General features: G+C 38.3%; 1 protein-coding gene across 1 annotated transcript in view; it reads right to left on the bottom strand.

Annotated features, from left to right (window-relative positions):
* LOC141430031 (uncharacterized) overlaps window positions 1–19291 on the bottom strand; it is a gene marked incomplete in the record, with an annotated part of 135069 nt that extends 115778 nt beyond the window's left edge. The window contains 1 exon segment of the mRNA XM_074090598.1: window positions 19227–19291.
* Window positions 19292–20879: the final 1588 nt, after the last annotated feature.

Genomic DNA, 20879 nt, shown 5'->3' with positions numbered 1-20879 from the left:
CCCGTCCGTCCGTCCGTCCATCCATCCGTCCGTCCGTCCGTCCATCCTGTCCGTCCGTCCGTCCGTTCCGTCCGTTATCCATCATCCGTCCATCCATCCATCCATCATCCATCCATCCATCCGTCCGTCCGTCCGTCCATCCATCCATCCGTCCGTCCGTCCGTCCATCCGTCCATCCTTCCATCCGTCCGTCCATCCATCCGTCCGTCCATCCGTCCGTCCGTCCGTCCATCCATCCGTCCGTCCATCCATCCGTCCGTCCGTCCATCCATCCATCCGTCCGTCCGTCCGTCCGTCCGTCCATCCGTCCGTCCATCCATCCGTCCATCCATCCATCCATCCATCCATCCGTCCATCCATCCATCCATCCATCCATCCATCCGTCCGTCCGTCCGTCCGTCCGTCCGTCCGTCCGTCCATCCGTCCGTCCGTCCGTCCGTCCGTCCGTCCATCCATCCATCCATCATCCATCTATCCATCCATCCATCCATCCATATATCACATCGCATCGCATCGCAGTATCGCAAATGCTTACAGAGTAGTGGTGGTTGGCTGTTCGTAATTTTTCCTTTATCAGTTTAATGTTAGTAAGCAAATTTAAAAAGTTAGAGCAGCGGACAATAATGGATTTTCATACATACTTCATGGCCTAGGCCAAGAAGTTATGTAGGGAGGTGGTAGGGAGCCATAAATGAGAAACTTCATGTCTACATTTCGTGACATTAACGCATACATTTCCGAGCATGTTTGAGAAAAACACATTTCTTATGATTGCAGTACACATGCTGCATGTAAGTAAACTTGTTTTAGGATTCTATTTTTTGCATCCCATGCACATAACGTATGGCAATGTCTCCACAAATTCCCGTATTTGTTTCTGATCTAAGCCCATGTGCAAATATGCTGCTTCTTTTAAATAATCATGTAGCTGTTGCTTCTGCTTCAGCAAATACCCTCCATACATTTTTAAAAGATCCATATTTTCCAAATTTTTGTTTCGATTTAACTTATCATTCTTGAAAATACTCGATTTAGGCACATTGAATTTTTCAGCAACTTTTCTACGAGAACATCCATTTTTTACTTCCATAATGCCCTCGGTTAAACTTTCAGGACATACTTTTTTTCGCGTTTGGCCGGTTTTAGCACGAGAAACTGATATCAAACAGAAAAAATAAATTCATATTTAGCTGTCTACAGGTTCAAACTGTGATTTTGTACCTGTGGACAGTCCATAGGTACGATAAAAAACTTGTCCACAGGTACAAATTCGACACTTTACAATTTAAACTAATGTCAGTCCGTTAAAAGTCGCCCGAGACCAGCAATAACTACATAAAATAAGAAACAAATCATGAAGTTATTCATTAACTACGAAGAGACTCGCAGCATTATGCTTAAAACTTTAGAAAACACACTCAAAATACGAATAAAAACTTACTTTTGACGTAGAAAACTTTCCGCAGCCATAAATGACAATACTACTGACAAATACGAAAATGACAGATAGTTAATGTTGCCATACCAGAAAAATGCTATTCGGGTGTGTTCAAGATAATAGTCTATGGTTTGTAGTTTTTTTTTACTGCTAGTGTCCTTAGGTACAATCGTCCATAGGTACAACAGTTGCCCCTATGGATTCATCATGTCCGTTTTTCCGAAACTATAAAAACTATACTGTTGAGACTTAGTAAGTAGATGTATTCTGTGAACCGCTTTAAGATTTTCACACAAAAATAGAAAAAATTTTTTTTTCATCAAACCCATACTTGTGGGGTATCTATGGATAGGTCTTCAAAAATGATATTGACATGTCTAATATCATTTTTTTCTAAACTGAATAGTTTGCGCGAGAGACACCTCCAAAGTGGTAAAATGCGTTCCCTCTCCCCCTGTAACTTCTAAAATAAGAGAATGATAAAAGTAATAAAAATATATGATGTACATTACCATGCAAACTTCCACCGAAAGTTGGTTTGAACGAGATCAAGTAAGTTAGTTTTTTTAATAAGTCATAAATCGCAAAGTAATGGAAACTTTTATATTATGTTGCTTGCTGCTACGGGACCCTTCATGGGCGAGTCCGGCTCGCACTTGGCCGCTTTTATTGGTTCGGACAAGCTATACGAATGCTCGAGTGTAGCACCGGGTTTGGCGCGTTTGCGTACCGCAGTGCGGGTGGCGGCCCGGCGGAGACACTACGCTCGGATGAGTGTTATAATATAGGTAGTCATTCACGATGACGTGTCGTGGTTCTTATTATAATGTTATTAATGTATAATTTTGTCAAAATCACGCGTCTTCGTGGATGGCACTTGGTATTGTGGGGACTGTAACTTGGTGAGAGCTTAGGTACTGGGCATCAACGCGCGTGACTTTAAACTCAGTTCAAAATAAAAATGGTATTTCTTCGATTATTTGTATTTATTTCAGAACTTGGTAGCACTTATAAATAGATTTACATAAATGGTTCCAGCCGCTTAGGCTATCGGGAGCAATCTGCGCTCCGGTATGTATACCGCTGTCAATCTGTTTTAAAGTTATATTCTAGAAACACAATTTAAAAAAAACCTATCCCTTTATACAAAACTAGGTTAATCTAACCTGGCAGGTGGTCAGTTTTACCACCTGCCAGCGGTATACAGCCTAGTTCCTATAGTATACCAGTGTTGGTGCTACAACACGTAACTTGACTAATTGAGTGACTAACGCACGTCCTACCGCTAAAGCACAATATGTACGTAACTAGCTATGTGTATTGTGGCTAAAGTCTAGACTTGATAAAGGTGGCGTACTGGGTTAAAAGAAAAAGTCGGCTAGTAAGTGCAGGTGGTAGGACCTTGTGCAAGGTCCGCCCGGATTGCTACCACCATCTTGCTCGCTAATCCTGCCGTGAAGCAGCAGTGCTTGCACTGTTGTGTTTCGGCGTGGAGAGTAAGACAGCCGGTGAAATTACTGGCACTTGAGGTATCCCATCTTAGGCCTCTAGGTTGGCAACTCATCTGCAATACACCTGGTGTTGCAGATGTTTATGGGCGGTGGTATTCTCTTACCATCAGGAGACCCACTTGCCCGTTTTCCTTCCTGTCGTATAAAAAAAAAGGAAAAAAATGGATACAACAAAAGCTTTTTTCTTTTTTTCTGTGTCCCTAGCGGGTTGTCGACATAGCAAAACGTCGACATCCGCTAGAGAAGCGGGTTCAACTTTTCCCTTTTGAAATACGGAACCCTAAAAATCAAGGAGCATTACATTGCGAGCCGCAAAGCGTTCGGAGCTCACCTACAGTTCCAACTACCTAAATAGTTTGAGGTTCTGGTCAATCGAGCGTCGTCAGTATTGCCTAACGTTTCAGTCGCTCGCGATTGCAATCAAATGACATTTCGCATTCAAAAACTGTCATTTGATTGCAACACGGTATTTGAACATTTTGTATATGTTTTATAAATTAAAACTACACAATGCCTGTTATCGAATAGAAAAACAATTTTTAAGCTACCTTTACAAATAACAAAGTTATAAAGGTTTGAAATTCAAGATTAGACAGAGAAAGACATACTGGCATGTGACGTCACACGCCAGTATCCATACTTGCTGCATAGAGAAAAGCGTTTGACAAAGAGACAGGTATACATATAGATTTTTCAAAAAGTCACTATAAATCCAATTTTCAACTTCGCTAAACACTGTCTGTATATCTATATTCTTATAATAATATTAAGACATGGCAAATTCAGGAGTTGTCAAATACTGTACTGCGTGCGTCAGAAACGTTAGGCAAGTCCTCTGGTCTGCATTGAGGGTCTACCACGAAATTCGAAGATCCAAGTTCGTATACTCGTCCCTTTCACTCTCGTATTAAATAATATTAAGCGTTAGTGGGACGGCAAGATACAAAGTTCGAATTTTGAATTTCGTAGTATATAAGGCGTGTGTTTCATAATATTTACGGTATACGTGTATAGGTGGTAGATAACCGGGTGTCGCTCGACGCTGCCAACACTGATAAGGCGGTGATTTACACGGGCGCGGGCGCGGGCGGCCTCGCGGCTGCTCTGGGGACCTATAGCCTTTACTCGTATATGGTTGAATAAGTTACTATCAATGGTAAATAAGTTTTTGAAGGTTGAAAGTTGCAATTAGAGACTTTGCTCAATTATTGGGAAATTAGTATCGGTCTGTATGGCTGTTTCATATGGTTTTGTTACACTAAGACCATTATTTATCTTTGCAAAAGTCTGATAACAATTTGATGAAACAATGATAATAAATACTGACATTAAATCGGACTTACAGTGGTGGAAAGCTAATCTTAGTTCTGGTTTTTGTGAATAAAACAATATAACTTCTGTTTGGAGATATTTAGTGATGCAAGTAGGTCAGGTTGGGGTAGTTTTTGTAATGGAAAAAAGGCAAGAGGGTTTTGTCAGAAGTAGAAAAAGGCTATCACATAAACCATTTAGAACTATTGGCCGCTTTTTTCGCATTGCAATGTTTTGCAAGTGATTTAATGAACTGTGAAATATTACTTAGGATTGATAACACAACTGCAATTTCCTACATTAATCGCATGGGAGGTGTTCAATTTCCCAATCTTAGTAATTTAGCAAAACTTATTTGGAATGGTGTGAGATCAGAAGGCTTTGGATTTTTGCATCTTACATAAAATCAAAAGATAACACTGATGCGGACCTTGAATCCCGCTATACTAAAAAGATACTGAATGGGAATTGTCGCATTCTGCTTTTCAAAAAATAAAAGCTTTGGATCTCCACATATTGATCTGTTCGCTTCACGAACAAATGCAAAGTGCAAAGATTATATATCATGGCACAGGGACCCCTTTGCAAATAACATAGATGCATTTACCATAAAATGGACTCCACAATTTTCTATGCTTTCCCGCCTTTTTGTTTATTGACGAAGGTCATTCAAAGATTAAAAATGATAGAGCTACCGGTATAGTAGTCTATCCCATCTGGCCATCAAACATGGTATCCTTGCTGACTTCATTAATCACATCTGACGTTGTCATGTTGGGTCCATCTGAAAATCTCCTTACTTCTCCTTTCAGAACGTCGCACCCGATGCACGCGAAGCTTATCCTGGGGCGTGCATCTTATCAGGCAGGCGTTTAGCAGAAGGATGATATCAGAGAGTGGGTTGATGTAATGATGGCATCTCTATCCGCTAATAGCATTAAACAGTACAGTACTGTCTTAACAGTGGTGGCAATACTGCAAGACTAATAAGGTGGATGTATTTCATAGCTCAGTCCCTACTGTAATATCTTATTTATCATCTATTTTTACAAGGGAGCCTCTTATCAGACTTTAAACTGTCATCGATCGTCCCTCTCACTCATAATCGGCACTCACATTGGTACTGATGACAGAGTTAAACGTTGGTTTAAGGTATATTTAAATTACGACCAAAGATGCCTAAATACGAAATATATGGGATCCGTCTATTGTATGTCATATATAAAACATTGGTACCCCTTAGAAAAATTAAATTTAGAAAAAACAAAGACCGCTATGTTGTTAGCTCTTACTACAGGTCAAGAGAGTACAAACTTTGTTTTATATGAGGACTAATAATATAAGATTTACTGAGGATGGTGCTGAAGTAATAATAACTGACATTTTAAAGACTACAGCGCCAGGTAACCCACCTCCAAAAATTATTTGCATTTTTTAGAGAACAACCCAGATATGCCCTGCCACAACACTATCGGCTTATATAATGTGACTAAAGAATTAAGGCATGTTGCAGAGTCCAATGACCATTTATTGACTTTCAAGAATCCTCATGTCTCAGCAACTACTCAGACTATCAGCAGATGGCTGAAACAAGTGATGGCCGATAGTGGTGTGGACGTATCAGTGTTTTCATCACACTCTACCAGACACGCGTCTACCTCCTGCGCACACCGCGGGGGTCTTACTGTAGACAGCATTTTAAAGGCTGTTGGCTGGTCCAGTAGATCTGCGACGTTCGCTAGACATTATAATAGGCCCTTGATTCATAATGTTAGTGAACAAGTGCAGTTTGCAAGAGTTGTGTGTACAGCAGCTCAAAATACATAAAATGTATAGTATTTAAATAATTCTGTTTGACAGAACTTGTTACAATTGTTATTAGATTTATTTTTATATTAATACTTGTTAAACAACAATTGTTGTTTAAAGTTGTGTCAGAGGTTGGCTAATTTTGTTTGGTATCTATGTCATAGAATGAGACTGATTTTATTTGTTACCTGTGTCCTAGAATAACTAATGTTATAATATTTTAGTGAGGTTAATTAACATTTCGTTATGATAGTAATAAATACGTTGATTTGATTTTACAGGAGTCTATATAATTCCTCTAAACATCTGCTAGTAATTTTATCGAAACAAGTATTGCATACAATTATAGGGTTAAACGAACTTACCTGAAGTGAAGTTCTACCCAGATTGTATGCAATACTTGTTTCGATAACAATAATGTCCACCCACACCGATAAGTTATGTAAATAACTAATTTCCCGGTTAAGATTTAAGTTTGAAGTACCTATTGTAGACTAATTTGACTAAGTCAATGGAAATGAATCAATGATATAGTGGAATATACTTATATGTATATTCCACTATATCATCAGATTCACTGCTATAAACTAAATGACGTTAAGATGGGAGTGTTGCCACATAATATTTTTATTTTTACACTACCTAGGTGCTTTAAACTACGCGTTATTGCGAGCCGAAATATCGACTGCTGCTAGTAATTTTATCGAAACAAGTATTGCATACAATCTGGGTAGAACTTCACTTCAGGTAAGTTCGTTTAACCCTATAATCATTTCAAAGACGACAATAACTAGCACTGGTTATGAGTAGGTAGGTACTTAAATTTTTCTTTTCTTTGATTTAATGTAAAATTTAACTTAATTTAATCTAAAATACTATTTAATCTATTCACATATACGTTGAGCACTGTATATACCTATTGTTAGTGTTACATATAGTATAAGAACCATTGTAAATCTAATGTAATTTCCTGTGTAAACACTGAAGGTATATCAATAATAAATAAATAAATAAATGCGCAATGATAATTTGATTTATTTTAATGTTAATAGTTATTTAATCAACATAATATATTTTTTTAACTTTTGTTACAATGGATAACTATTATAATACGCAATTATAAATAAAATATTCTATTCTGTATTTTAGTGTGACAAATTTCATACGAAGACCGTTTCAAAAGATAAATCCTACTCATATTATAAATGCGAAAGTTTGTAAGTCTGTTTGTTTGTTACTTCATCACGTCTAAACCATTGAACCGATTTAGATGAAATTCGGTATACAGATAGTTTGAGTCCCGGAGAAGGACATAGGATAGTTTTTATCCCGGAAAGTTGTATATATTTCCCGCGGGATAGCAAGAAAGGAGTTCAACGCGGACGGAGTCGCGGGTAACGGTTAGTCTGCAATATTATTGAAAAATCAAAATGAAATCATCAAAACGTTATTATTTATTCTCAATTTCTGATATGATACATAACCTATGCATGCGAAGCCGGCGAATCCTCATTGTTCCATCCCTCTCATGGCAACAGTACTTAACAGTCACGGGCAGCATATGAAGGTTTTATTGATAAGGGTGGAACAATCGTATCGCCGGGCCGGTGCCGGAAGCGGGCCGTTTCCGGCCGCCGGCCCGCTTCGCCCGGACCCGGGACACAAGTCATAATAAGGCAGAAACGTTCTGAGCTAAAAGTGATAAAATATCTGCAGTCGAAAATCTGAACTGGGGTGTTTTACCCTTGTGCTGCTGCATAAGTAGCGTAGTAGAAATAAGCAACCTGAGATATGTATGCATAGGAAAATTCGTGTCTAAATTCCTGTCCAGCGGTGGTGTAGGGGTTATAGCACGCAGCACGGACTGCTGAGGACCTGGGTTCGATTCCCAGCGCTGGTCTCTTTTTCTGGTTTTCTGTGCATCCATGTCTCAGTTTGTATTTTCGATGTGTTTTTACCCGACTGCGAAAAAGGAGGGTTATGTGTTTGAGGCGTATGTATGTATGTATGTATGTAAGGTATGTATGTATGTCTATTCCTATGTCCTCTCGTAACTACTCAACGGCTGAGCCGATTTTGATAAATGATACGTCATTGGATTCGTCTTAGTGACGCAAGTGACACTGGGTACATGAAATTCTTAAAAAATCAAAATGGCGAATTTTTGGCGCCAAATTGTAATGCTGAGCCAGTGTCAATGGCACATACTCCTTCGTGTTGTCTTTTGTACTAAACAGTATTGTTATTTGTGGCAATCATCTCTTTTAATTAAGGGAAGACATTTTGGAAACCTTCAATTATCTATTCCTACGAGACCATGGTTTTTTAACAATAGACAATTTTCTAAATTAAATACCTCCATCATTATTAGACCAAGACTAGGCCATTTTTGTTCTCCTGTATTTTTAGCAAAACTTAGAATAAGAGACAATGCCATTTGTGAATGTGGTTTGGCTGATGGCATTCGAAACAATGGTTTTGGAGCCAAAACATATACTGAGCGGCAATAAATCTGGCCCTCAAATGAATGCAGTAGTAAGTAATAATAGAAGCTTGCTTTTTTTTGTCATAACTTGTAATTATGTACTTACTATAAAACTGTTTTTGCGAATAGCGAATAATTTATTCTTATACTTAATTTTGTATTTAGTGTGGGCCAAGTTTAGCGCCGGTGAGTATATCTGTTCCCTTAGATATCCTCCCTCGTGATATTAATCGTCCTATTGATATAAATTTTCTTCTAACTTTAGCGTTCTCTCTATTTTGTGAAATATTAGACAAGTTTTTGACAAAAATCAATATAAAATTATCAATGCAGTAGTTTTTTTTTAATGTTCATTCTTGTTACAATTTATTACCTGTACTGAGCTATCATATCATATCTTACTGTAACCCATAGTCATTTCATATTATTTGTTGATTAGTTCTTGAAACCTAGTGTATCCACATTGCAGATAGTAACTGGTAGATGTCCCACCGAAAACTGGCAGATTATCGAACAAGACGTCCACTAACTTGGGCGTGTCAACCTGGACACTGGCAGAATCATCAAAACATTGATGGAGCCACTTTCTACTAAATTTGAATTGAAATAGTACCTATTGTTGTTTCTTCTATGTATTTTTCACTTCTCATGCTTGTAAACTTCGTATTTATTCTGCATCTAGGCATTTCAGTGGTGTGTGTATGATGTTTCAATCCGCACTGGGCCCGAGTCCTCTTATTCTGAGAGAAGGCCTGTGCCCAGGTGTAGAACGTAAAAAGGCCGGGATGATAATATTAAAAGGGATAGATAATGATTATAATATTTAATGCGCCGAAAATAAATAGTAAAACTGCCAATAATTGGAATCAAAATGAAGGGACAAATAAAGTTGGTTTCATGAGTACTTATCAAGTTCAAATTGGTACGACTCACATTTCTGACTGAAAAAAAAAGTTCTGTTATAACACGACAATTATCATTTTCTCGTACTTTGTTTAATTGTCTGTCGTACCACGGAACGTTTCGAGGTAATTCCAGTTGAAACTTTTAAATGTCCAACTTTACGAGTATGTACTCCGCCCACGTTTGCCGCGAGAAACTCTTAATTCATAACGGTTGGTTATTCTTTCATCATCATCATAGCAGTATTTAATTCGCCCGTCTTCGGACATAGGCCTCCTCTCAATTTGTCCATGCCTGACGATCTATTGCCAGCTGTCAAACTTATAACACCCCTGTTTTTGCGTCCGTGGTTAAAAACCAACAAGATACCTACCCCCTTATTCATAAACGACAATCAAACCTATTTTAGTTAAAATGCCGCTAAAATTCGTTTGTCCTTATCTGTCACTTCGACATTTGCATTTGTTAGAAAGGGACAAAGTATTTGTTAGTTAACATAGGCTTGTTAAGTTTTATGAATAAGGGGGCTAGTCTTTAATGGTCCCGGTTGAGTATCGCAGGCTGCAAGATCGCGGGCGGCGGCCTATCGGGGCTAAGCACCCCTTAAGGTGCTTACGGGCGTTAGCGGCTAGCACTGCTAGCTTTAATATGTATGTATTTATCTACGAGTATATAATTATGTTTATCCGTTGCCTAGTGTCCATAGTATAAGCTTTGCTTAGTTTAGGACCAGGTCACTTAGTGTCAAGTGTCCCATGATACTTTATTTATATTTAGTTAAGCACAGAATATATAATAGTACTAACGTACAGAATGGCCACGCTCCGACCCGCACCGGTTCGAGTTACCCCACCCCTCAAGCGCAGATTGCAGGAAAACCGCAGGAAAGCAATCGGGTGCGCAACGCGATGTGTGTCGGCCGCGCGGCACTTAGTTCGGGAGCAATTATTTTGCTAAATAGTAACGGTACCCTACCTACTTCCTTTTTCTAAATAAATAACGATTTCTGAAATTATCGCGATTAATACATGAAATAACTACCTACCGAATAATTCGTTTAAGTTTGTAGTCTTATGCTTAAATACACAGACAGAGACACATTTTAAGTAGGTTTAAATAAATAGGTAAGATTAACGATTACATTTATTCGCACTATCTAAGCCATACCTTTTAATGTCATTGGTAACACTTGTTAGGGTTTTGCGATAGTCAGCCCTGTGTGTCTTACGCACACATTGACGCGTGTACAGACATCGCCGTGCTTATGTAGATTCAAGAACGTGTATTTTATACGGCGTGGCCGCCGTGTGGTTATAGGCTAGAATCTGTCAAGTTATTTAGATTTCAACAGTCGCGACCCGATTGAAATCGTGGCCAGCTCAATAATTCCCAGTACTTAATGAATCCCGACGTTTTAGTTTAAATTACTTAACAGAGTTCTGAAATACTAGTATAATAAGTATTTAATTGTACAAGCACTCGAAAAACGTGAGCATCCTTCGGTCAGTCGGGTAAAAACCGCGTCGTTGTCGCGTGTAGACGAACCTTTAAACTGCAAAAACCTTTTATTTGCTCAGTGAATTAAACATATCGTCCATCGTTGCGGCTGTTATTTTTATACGTATGTTTTTGTGTTTACATTCAGGACTGTTACGCAACGCTGTGCTTTTTGAATATATATTTTTGTTAAAAAAATTGTCATTGTTTACTTTTCACCCTTTGTTGCGAAGTGCAGTGTTTATCAATAAAACTCACGCGCTGACTATTGTTTGATAGCATTCATTTGACGACCGGACAGCCTCGTGCTTAGAGCACCTGACTGCAAAGCTTCAGGTCCCGGGTTCGACCCCCGAACGGAACAGATATTGTATGTAAAATACGAATGCTTGTTCTTGACTCTTGGTTGTTTAATTCATTTAGAAGCATTTTACCCCCGACTTTATAGCTAATTAGTTTTATTGCTATCCCGCGCGAATTATGCAGTTTTCAAGAATAAAAGTAATCCCAAGGTTTCAACTATATCCATAGCAAACCATCGAATCGGTTCAGCGGTTCAAGTGTGAAAAGGTAACAGATAGACAGACAAGAGTTACTTTCGCATTTATAATATTTCTAAAGAAAGGTATTGCCATACCAGTAAATTCAGTGTCGGTGTTAACACCGCCCTACCTCTGTCCACCAATTATCTGTGCGGGCTTTATCATAGCGGTAAATTTCATGCATATAATATGGCTGATATTTCGTGACATACGCTTCAATGTACGTGTACACAAAAAACAGGGTCCGTATTTCCGTGTCGGTAAAATCCGGGCCGGTAAAGAGTGGCACCGTTTGGATTCATCAGTAAGATTATCAATTAAAGTCAGTATTTCAATTAAAGTTCCATGGCACGTCACGCCGTGAGACACTTTTTAGCACGGCGTGACGTCACGGCACCGCACTCCCCTTGACGCGCTATATCTTTGTAATTTTTTGTTCGATTGACAAAAAAGTATCCAATATTTTTTGATAATCTGATGATAACTGACGGAGCAAATAGAGTTGTATTTTTGGGGTGTTATAAGTTTTGACCGCTATGTGTGACTGTGTGTCTGTATGTCTGTGTGTGTGTGTCTCTCTGTCTGTCACCGTAGCTCTTAAACGGGTGGACCGATTTGAATGCGGTTTTTTTTAATTGAAAGCAGGTTTTTTAGCGATGGTTCTTAGACATGTTTTATCAAAATCGGTTCAGCCTTTTTTGAGATATTGAACTTTGAAGTGACAAAGTCGGGGTTTTCTAACTTTTTGTTGGTAAGGTTATTACCCAAGAAGTTTCCCAATTGGAAACCCTAAGTTTTCTAGAATAGTCCATAATTATTATTATATTTTTTATCGATAGTAGACTTATAATGTAGCTCACTCCTGTAGATAGAGTTTTTTTAAATTGCTGTTTTTTTTAACATAAATTGAAACTTTATTTCGGAAAACCACACGTTTGGTGAGGTTAATAGGTTTTGTGCCTTGGTCTGTTTGATTATAAAAAAACCGGGCAAGTGCGAGCCGGACTCGCGCACCGAGGGTTCCGTACACATTTATAGGTATGTAAGTAAACGGGACTCGTGTCTTGAAGATATTTCTCGCTTTTTCCTAGTGATTTAATACATCTAGTATATGCAGAGCCCTATTCTTAAGCAAAATGTACGCAGTGTGGGGATTTTCAGACTTTTCTAGTTGGTTGTGTCAAAATAACTACCTTCATCCAAATTTCAAGCTTCTGCGTTCACGGGAAGTACCCTGTAGGTGTTGATTCCGTTGCGAGTTTCGCAAATTTGCGGGAATTTGCAGCCTTTGACAACGGCTGCATCTTTTGATTGCGTTGACTTAGAAGTTTGATTTTTTCACAACTTCAAGGGACAGTAGACCAGTATTTGATATAAATTTCAGCTTGATACCCCCACGCGTTCCTGAGAAAAAGGGTATTGACAGACAGACAGACCGACAGACGGACAAAAAGTGATCCTATAAGGGTTCCGTTTTTTCCTTTTGAGGTACGGAACCCTAAAATGAGGTCGTATTGACAGCTGTCACATACGGTGTACACATACATATACATAATATATACACATACACATACGATGAAACATAGCACATTAGAATTTTATTTAAATACTTTATCTATTTTGTTCCCAATAGTGAAAGAAAGAATTGGAAAAAAAAATTACTGAGACGGCACCGCAGCCATCTGTCACAAACACGTCGGTCCTAAATCTAGTAAAGTAAAACTCCGCCTGAACAATAATGGCTGTTACATCAGCCAAATATGTGGTCTACCACCCTAAATCTGATAAATAATCGTTTGCATGTCATAAAACAATAATGCCGAGTACTGCCTTTTCGCAACGTAACGTTTGGCAACCTGTTTCAAACTCTCAAACTGTAAATATTTCAGGATTTATTTCAGGGCCATCGTGTGGAACCCTTTAGGTTAGGTTAAGTTAGTTTTATAAAAATCCTGAAATATTTACAGTTTCAGAAATATTAAACAGTTGGGAAATAAAAAGTTGCGAAATGAAACAGGTTGCCAAACGTTATTCGTCGAAACATTAGTAAACCCAATAATGCCAATAGCCGTGTCTGTCAACTTGATAGTTCGATTTTAGCGACATATTAATTTGATAGGAACTTGTTTGAAAATTGATAGACCACTTATTTGGCTGATGGTACTAAAGTAAATTTATTCAAATTAGGTCGGGATTGGGAGCCAGCATAGTCTTCATTTATATTCAATTGCTTACATGTACTTTGTTAAGTAACAAGTCCATTTGAGGTGTACATTACCTTTAGATAGGCATTCGGACATGAATTTTTACCTAACCCTATTAGGTTAATCTTAACTTTATTAATACCTACCTATGTATAGTTACTTGTGTAATTACTAATTAGCTTTATCTTAGTTAATTTATTTATTCATTAATTTATATGTGGCTGTTTATCCCATTGCCATAATATGTACGATAATGTGTATACATGTATTGTGTAGATGTGTTTTTGTTGCATTTTAATTTTTCTGATCTACTGTTAATGCACCACCTGCTGTGAACTAGTCCTTCCTTCTTTCTATAAAAAGGTTGCCTGAAAGAGGTCGCTCTTAAGCGATAAGGCCGCCTATTGCTTACCTTGTAATTTTCTCTGTGTACCTGTTTTCTGTATCGCTTTCTATTTCTGGTGTACAATAAAGAGTAATTGTATTGTATTGTATTGTATAGTTCGATATTGTGTTATGGTGAAAATAAAGTTTTAATCAATCAATCAATCATTTTAGAAAAACTTAGATGTGCGATCCGGGGTTTGAACCCACGGTCCTCAACTTGAGAAACCACAGGTCAAACTACTAAGCCACCACGGCTTTTTGGAAATGTTAGTAGGTACCTGGAAACAAAGATGGGAAAATTGAAAATAACCCCGGGCGGCGCCCAGCTCGACCGTTTGTAATCAAATTCGTTTAATAAAGGTCCAATCGCAAGAACTCGTCATCTGCAGGTTTTGTCGGAAGTATTTTGTAAGGTATCGTTAATTCGGGAGGGCTTCATAGGGCTCGCGGGCGGCGCCGGGCTCGGTACAGTAAAATGATATTTTCTAACACTAGCGGTTATACGGAGACTGCATTATGAAGTGTTATACAATTACCTTTATCACGAATAATATATTTATTTATTTATTCAAAATAAAGACAAAAAATGGTAAAAGAGTTAGTCAACATGAAAAATACATACAGACATGAGACTATGTTCACAAAGTAAACATTAAATAGTACATTGTGTCTTAAGGGCGGTAAATAAGGAATTACGAACGAGAGTCTATTAGAAGCCCGAAGTCGAAGACTGAGGGCTTTAATGAGTCGATGTCCGTAATTCTAGTACCGCCCGTGCGACATACAATGTTTTTCATAAATTCAGGTTACTTTAATGATATTGTAAATCTGTTAAAAAAAATGTATACCTCGTTGAGTTTCTTGCCGGATTCTTCTCAACAGAGGTTTTTCCGAACCGGTGGTAGATTTTTTTTGACATTCATAAGTGCTGTTATAGCCTAAACTGAATAAAGATATTTTGACTTTGACTTTTTCCGCTTCGAAGCCACTTTTAAGAATTTGAGATTTTAAGTTTGGTTGTTTGCAATTGTTTCATATACATATATTTTTATATATTAACTAAAGTTAATCCGCGGCTTCGCGCGCGTAAACTATTACAGTTAAATTGAAATGGCGGGATTTTTATGAATCCATGGGAATTCCCAAAAATAACATTATCGTGATCTCTATTGACGTTGAATGATAAACAACAGACCCATAATTCATGACTTACTCAGAGGTAGGGAGTTTATCGTCATCCCGTAGGAATATCGGGATAAAAATTAGCCTGTGTTACTTGAGACGTCCAGCTATTGACATATTAAATTTTATCCAAATTTTTCGTTTAACTATTTTAGCGTGAAGAAGTAACAAAAACACACACACACACACACACACACACACACATACATTCTCACAAACTCTCACTCCGAGGTACACCCGGGCGCAAAACCACGACCCTCTCCTTAAGAGGCCTTAGCTCAAATCACTTAGCCACCAGGGCTTTTACAAAAACAATCTCAGCCAGGTACAGGGACTATGCAAATACAATTTACTTAGTTTTACAATCTCTTGCTGAGCGGAGAACAGATGGTAGTTGGGGCCGAAAGGTTCTCGAGTGGAGACCGTGGATCGGCAAGCGCAGCGCGGGACGTCCACCAACGAGATGGACGGATTACCTGGTTAAAGTCGCGGCTTCACGGTGGATGCAAGCCGCTTCCAACCGAAGCAACTGCATGTCTATGGGGAAGGCCCATGCCCAGCTGTGGACATCCTACGGCTGAGGTGATGATGATGATGATAATGCTGGGTTGTTAGCATTAACAACCAGTTCGCGGCATTCACGCTAATTGTTCAAGTTCCGACGACAACGTTAAAGCCGCGAAGTTAGACCGAGACGCCTGAACTCCGACGGGGACTCTTGAAGGAGGGGTCTTCTAAAGGCGTACGTGCTTTACTCTAAATTTTCAGACCTTGATTGAGTACGAGTTTATCTGAACATTTAAATGATCGGTTCAGGAGCGCGTGATACGACTGCGTAACCTAAACGAACTAATACTCGTAATGGTTGAAGGATCTCCGGCATGCTATTTCCGAGTTCAATATCTCAAAGGGCTTAATTATTTTTTATCAAACATGGCTAAGAAACACGCTTTTACGTAAAAAATAGCATCAAAATCGGCTCATTCCTTCAAGAGCTACATAAAGACTCACAATGGCGTCAAAGTTATAATACCTAACATGTGTGTATAAACCTTGTCTGTTTCGAAAAATAAATCGCATTAAAACAACTTACTCCACCTCGTTGAGTTTCTTGTCGGATTCTTCTCAACAGAGGTTTTTCCGAACCGGTGGTAGATTTTTTTTGACATTCATAATAGCCTAAATTGAATAAAGATATTTCGACTTTGACTTACGCTCAAGAAAAAAATAAAATTACAGGTGGTTCAAAATAGCCCGAATGACTTCGAGAAAAGTATGGTACGGCCATGCCCTGGCGTTATCAAAAATGTACATCATAGGTTTCATTAACATTGTACGATGAACAACCTGCAGCATTTAATTTTGTCTATAAACGTAGCGGCTAAGATTTTGTAATTTCTCACCAACCTAGTGAAATATTGACATAAAAAGTAGCCTATGTGTTATTCCAGCCATCCAGTTCTCTACGTACCAAATTTCATCCGAATCCGTCCAACCGTTTCAGTGTGAAGGGAAGGAGGAACAAACATACACCCACACAGTTGTTTATATGTAAAAACTTCGCATTTACGAATATTGTAGAGGTTAGCAGACGTCACAGGGGACCGAAGAGCTGGCAGCTTCCTCGGACAAAGAATTAGCCTAGCAGTTCAAAGAGGAAACGCTGCTAACATCTTCGGAACGTTGCCTGAGGGGTCTGGTTTAAATCATTTGTTTTAGTTTTCATTATTATTATTATTTGTCTGGCATAGTGTAGATATTTTACGTTTAGGTTAGTTTTATTTTATTTGATATGTATTCTTTTCTTACCCCAGGGCTGGCAGTTACCTCTCGCAAAGATAAGGAATAACAGTTCAGAGAGGTAATGGTAAATTTGGATGACGTTTTTATTTTGTAACATTAGTTTAGTTTATAATATAGTTTTAGTTTTGGATGTTGGATAGTATAAATAAACTTTAAGTAATGTAATTTATGCAATAAATAAAATCTTTTCTTAGTAATTATGTATAATAAATGGTCTTAGGCGGAGGCTGAACTACGGCTTAACCGCCGCGGTCTTTAACCGCGTGACTTTGTAAATCAATGCATGTGGCCGCGGTTTTAAGTTTACTTGTATATAAAAAACTCACGCAGTTAAAAACCGCGGTAGTTTAGCCGTAGTGCGGCGTCGGCCTTTAAACTTGTGTAAAAACATTGGTGAGATTTATAGCAAAATGATCCCGCGTTTGAAATCAGTTCTGAAACATGTTAATCAAGTTATTTAATATTTAGTAAAGGCAATGCCTACATAATTAAACACTTTTCACTTTGTAACTTCTTGTATTTCGGGTGAGTAGATATTTTCCCTTTGTAGTTTCTGTTTTAGCTATAATCTCGACAGCGCACCCATTTATTAACTCATGTACCTATATAAATGTTACAAAAAACAGATGGTTTTGGGACCCTGCCAAGGATATAGGATAGTTTTATCCGAAATACTATAAATGAAAATGAAATGAAACGAAACTTTAATGCCTAACATTAATACTTATCAAGTAATAGGTAATAGCTAGTTTAAATATAAATACCTGGGCGACCGAGCTTTGCTCGGGCTAAAACTCGATAATAACCGTTTTCCCAGAGATAAGACCAAGCTAGATCGATTTGTCATCCCCGAAAACCCCGAGATTCCAAATTTCATCTAAAACGTTGGAGCCGTAATATATAATAATTTAGATAATTTTCAAACACAATACCTGTATTGTTTATCGAATAAATACTATGACTATCACTATGGCCGCTTCCGAGATTCTGATTATCCTTTGGCAGAATATTGTAATGGAATGTTGACCGTCCTTAATAGTGCTGGTGACAGCCCTCTTGAATATAGTCAAAGAAGTCTATAATGCATACAGAAACTCCTTCAATAAAGCTGTTCAAGTATTGATGACATACTATCAGAGAGCAACAAGACTTTACCGACGTTGAGAGACAAAATTTCGTTTCATTTTGCGTTTGTTTCATGGAGGATTTTGAGCCGTACATTTCGAAATGTCTTTCCAATCGACAAACTGTACAGCTAGATTTCAATCACAAATTAACACAAAGTGTGAAATAACAATTTTCTTTGAATTCTATTTAAGCAAACAAAATTAGTTTATTGGCAAAAATATTAAAACACATTTATTGTGCTGCCCCCCCCCCCCACACACACACACGAGACATGGCCTGTCCCGAGAGGCTATTGGCAACCATTTTTGGGAACAGAAAGAATCTTAACCATAAGTTAAAAATTCCGTACAAATTTAAAGAAATAAAATCAATCTTATCATTATTTAACACCCTTTTTTCGCCGCATTTTGTTTCAAAACATTAACGCAATTCGCAGCGAAACTTCCGAGATTTGACACGAGACGCCTGAGTCGGAAATTATATTTCAATTTCATAAAATTATCGGCGGGAGCGATCTGATATCGTCGTTATCTGTTTATCACGATCGCGCTAGGCCGCGCGTGCCGCCGCGGATTTCGCACGCTGGAACCCGCGTTTTACAAGTAAGTAGTATTGTAAGTAGTTTATGAAGAATTTAGTCACACCAATGAATTAAAAGCTAAAACTACTCGAATTTAGGAAAAAAATGCGTATTCAAATTATGATTTATCCCAAAAAAACTTCGCTCAGTAATATTTTAATGAATAGTTGAACTATTCTTATTTTTTTTTTAATTCTACGACAAACAATTTGTTTGAAACCTTCAAAGCTAAGTAAATTTTAAATTAAGACGCCTCTGGTCTCTACACAGATATTAAATAAATAACATTTTAGACGTCAGCAAATTTTTAGCAAATATTTGTAATATTCGCTTCTAGCGACCGGATTAACTTGAAATTTGGCACGAATGTAGTTTCCACAAAAACACAAGCACAGTCAGAAAAAATAAATAAAAAACTTTTTTTTTAATGTTCCGGCTGGACTTACCCGTGCGTCCGGCGGAGGCAGCGTCCGGCGCGACGTGCAGCCGGAAAGGCGCGCGCGGCGCGAGTGCCGGTAACTGTTGCGCGGGACAGCCCCCTCCCTGCGCAGAGGGGGGTTCAGAGCCGGCCCAAAACCGAGATTCAGCGTATGGCTTACACTCGCAACTTACAACCCAGCGGGCTGGAGTTGATAAGCTGAGGTAAACGTCCGTGTAGACGTGTGGAGACGGTATGCCCAATAGATATCACCCATCACCTCTATGGCTAATGTTAAGATGGCACTTATTGGCACTATATTGGCTCAATACAGTGTAGCATTGACAATTTTAAAAGCTTTTATTTAGTTTCGCCTGTCCCGTTGTCTATCTGCCTGTCTGTCTGTAATCAAATCTTGCAATTTAAATTTGACCAACTTTCAGTAGTCAGATTGACTTGAAATTTGTAATACTTATGTAAATCGCGTGACAATACAATAATCTAGTAGTGAAATCCTGGTAGTCCAGCCAGGATCATCTCCGCAGGACGAAACTCTTCAACGATTAATAGCATCGACTTGAAATTTGGTACGCAAATGTAGTTTGGGTGGCAATGCAATTACAGTCAGCAAAATAATCTTGTATTCAAAATGTTTTTTTTTGGTTAGGTTATACTAACCCTATTTAAGTGTATTTACTAATATCAGATGTGTATTGTGTCTTTGTATTGTAACATGAAATCAAAATTTGAATTTTAACTAGGACATTGAGAAGGACTCGTTCTCCTTACGAAGTAACCGATCCGCTCAAGAGGAACATTGTTTTAAAGCCACATGAAGCTTTTTCGACAGTTCCTTCTTAAAGCATGTTGTTTTTGAACCGGGGTGGTCTTTGGAAGGTCATAAATACTTGTTTTAGTCTAATTGAAAAAAGTTTGGACTACACAGGTCTCGTATGGACACTACAGGCTCTTCCCTCTCATTCCGTCATTTAATACAATAATTGATTGACACTTCGGAGAGCCGACCTTTTCCGATTGAAATACAATATGTACCATTGTAGATATTCTTGTATCGAATAAATGAAGTGCACAACCCCCAGAGAACTGGATATAATCAGCAAATAGGGTTCCCGCGACTTCCTTGTTTTGGTCGACTTCAAAGGCCATTTGAATACTCATCGGCCGCACGTTTCAGAGTAAACATTATCAAAATATTTGGATTATTAGTTAGTATTCCCATTCGCTTTGTATCTGACAACAATAAATAAAACCGCATGGTGTAGAGTAGGCCCGACAAATACTATGCCACTTGATAATCATCTCGGCGAGTACTAATATTATTAACGCGGAAGAGCAGGAGTATGTGTGTATGTTCGTTAATCTTACACGCTGTAACAATTGGATTTGGATGAAGATTTGAAGATTAAGATTAAGCTAGAGATCTAAAATAACACGACGGCTACTTTTAATCCCGATATTCCAAGGGATCGGGATAAAATCTAAGTCCTGCTCAGATTGATGCTTGACGACCAAATGGTCGTGGCTAGAGAACCTGACTACGAAGCTTGAGGTCCCAGGTTCGATTCCCATTCCCGGGGCTGATATTTGTATGAATAATACGAATGTTTGTTCTCGGGTCTTGGATGTTTAATATGTATTTAAGTATGTATTTATCTATATA

The sequence above is a fragment of the Choristoneura fumiferana genome, chromosome Z, assembly GCF_025370935.1.
Source record: "Choristoneura fumiferana chromosome Z, NRCan_CFum_1, whole genome shotgun sequence".
NCBI classification, from domain to species: domain Eukaryota; kingdom Metazoa; phylum Arthropoda; class Insecta; order Lepidoptera; family Tortricidae; genus Choristoneura; species Choristoneura fumiferana.
Note: the sequence above shows the minus strand (reverse complement) of the source record. Positions and strands in the feature narration are given on the sequence as shown.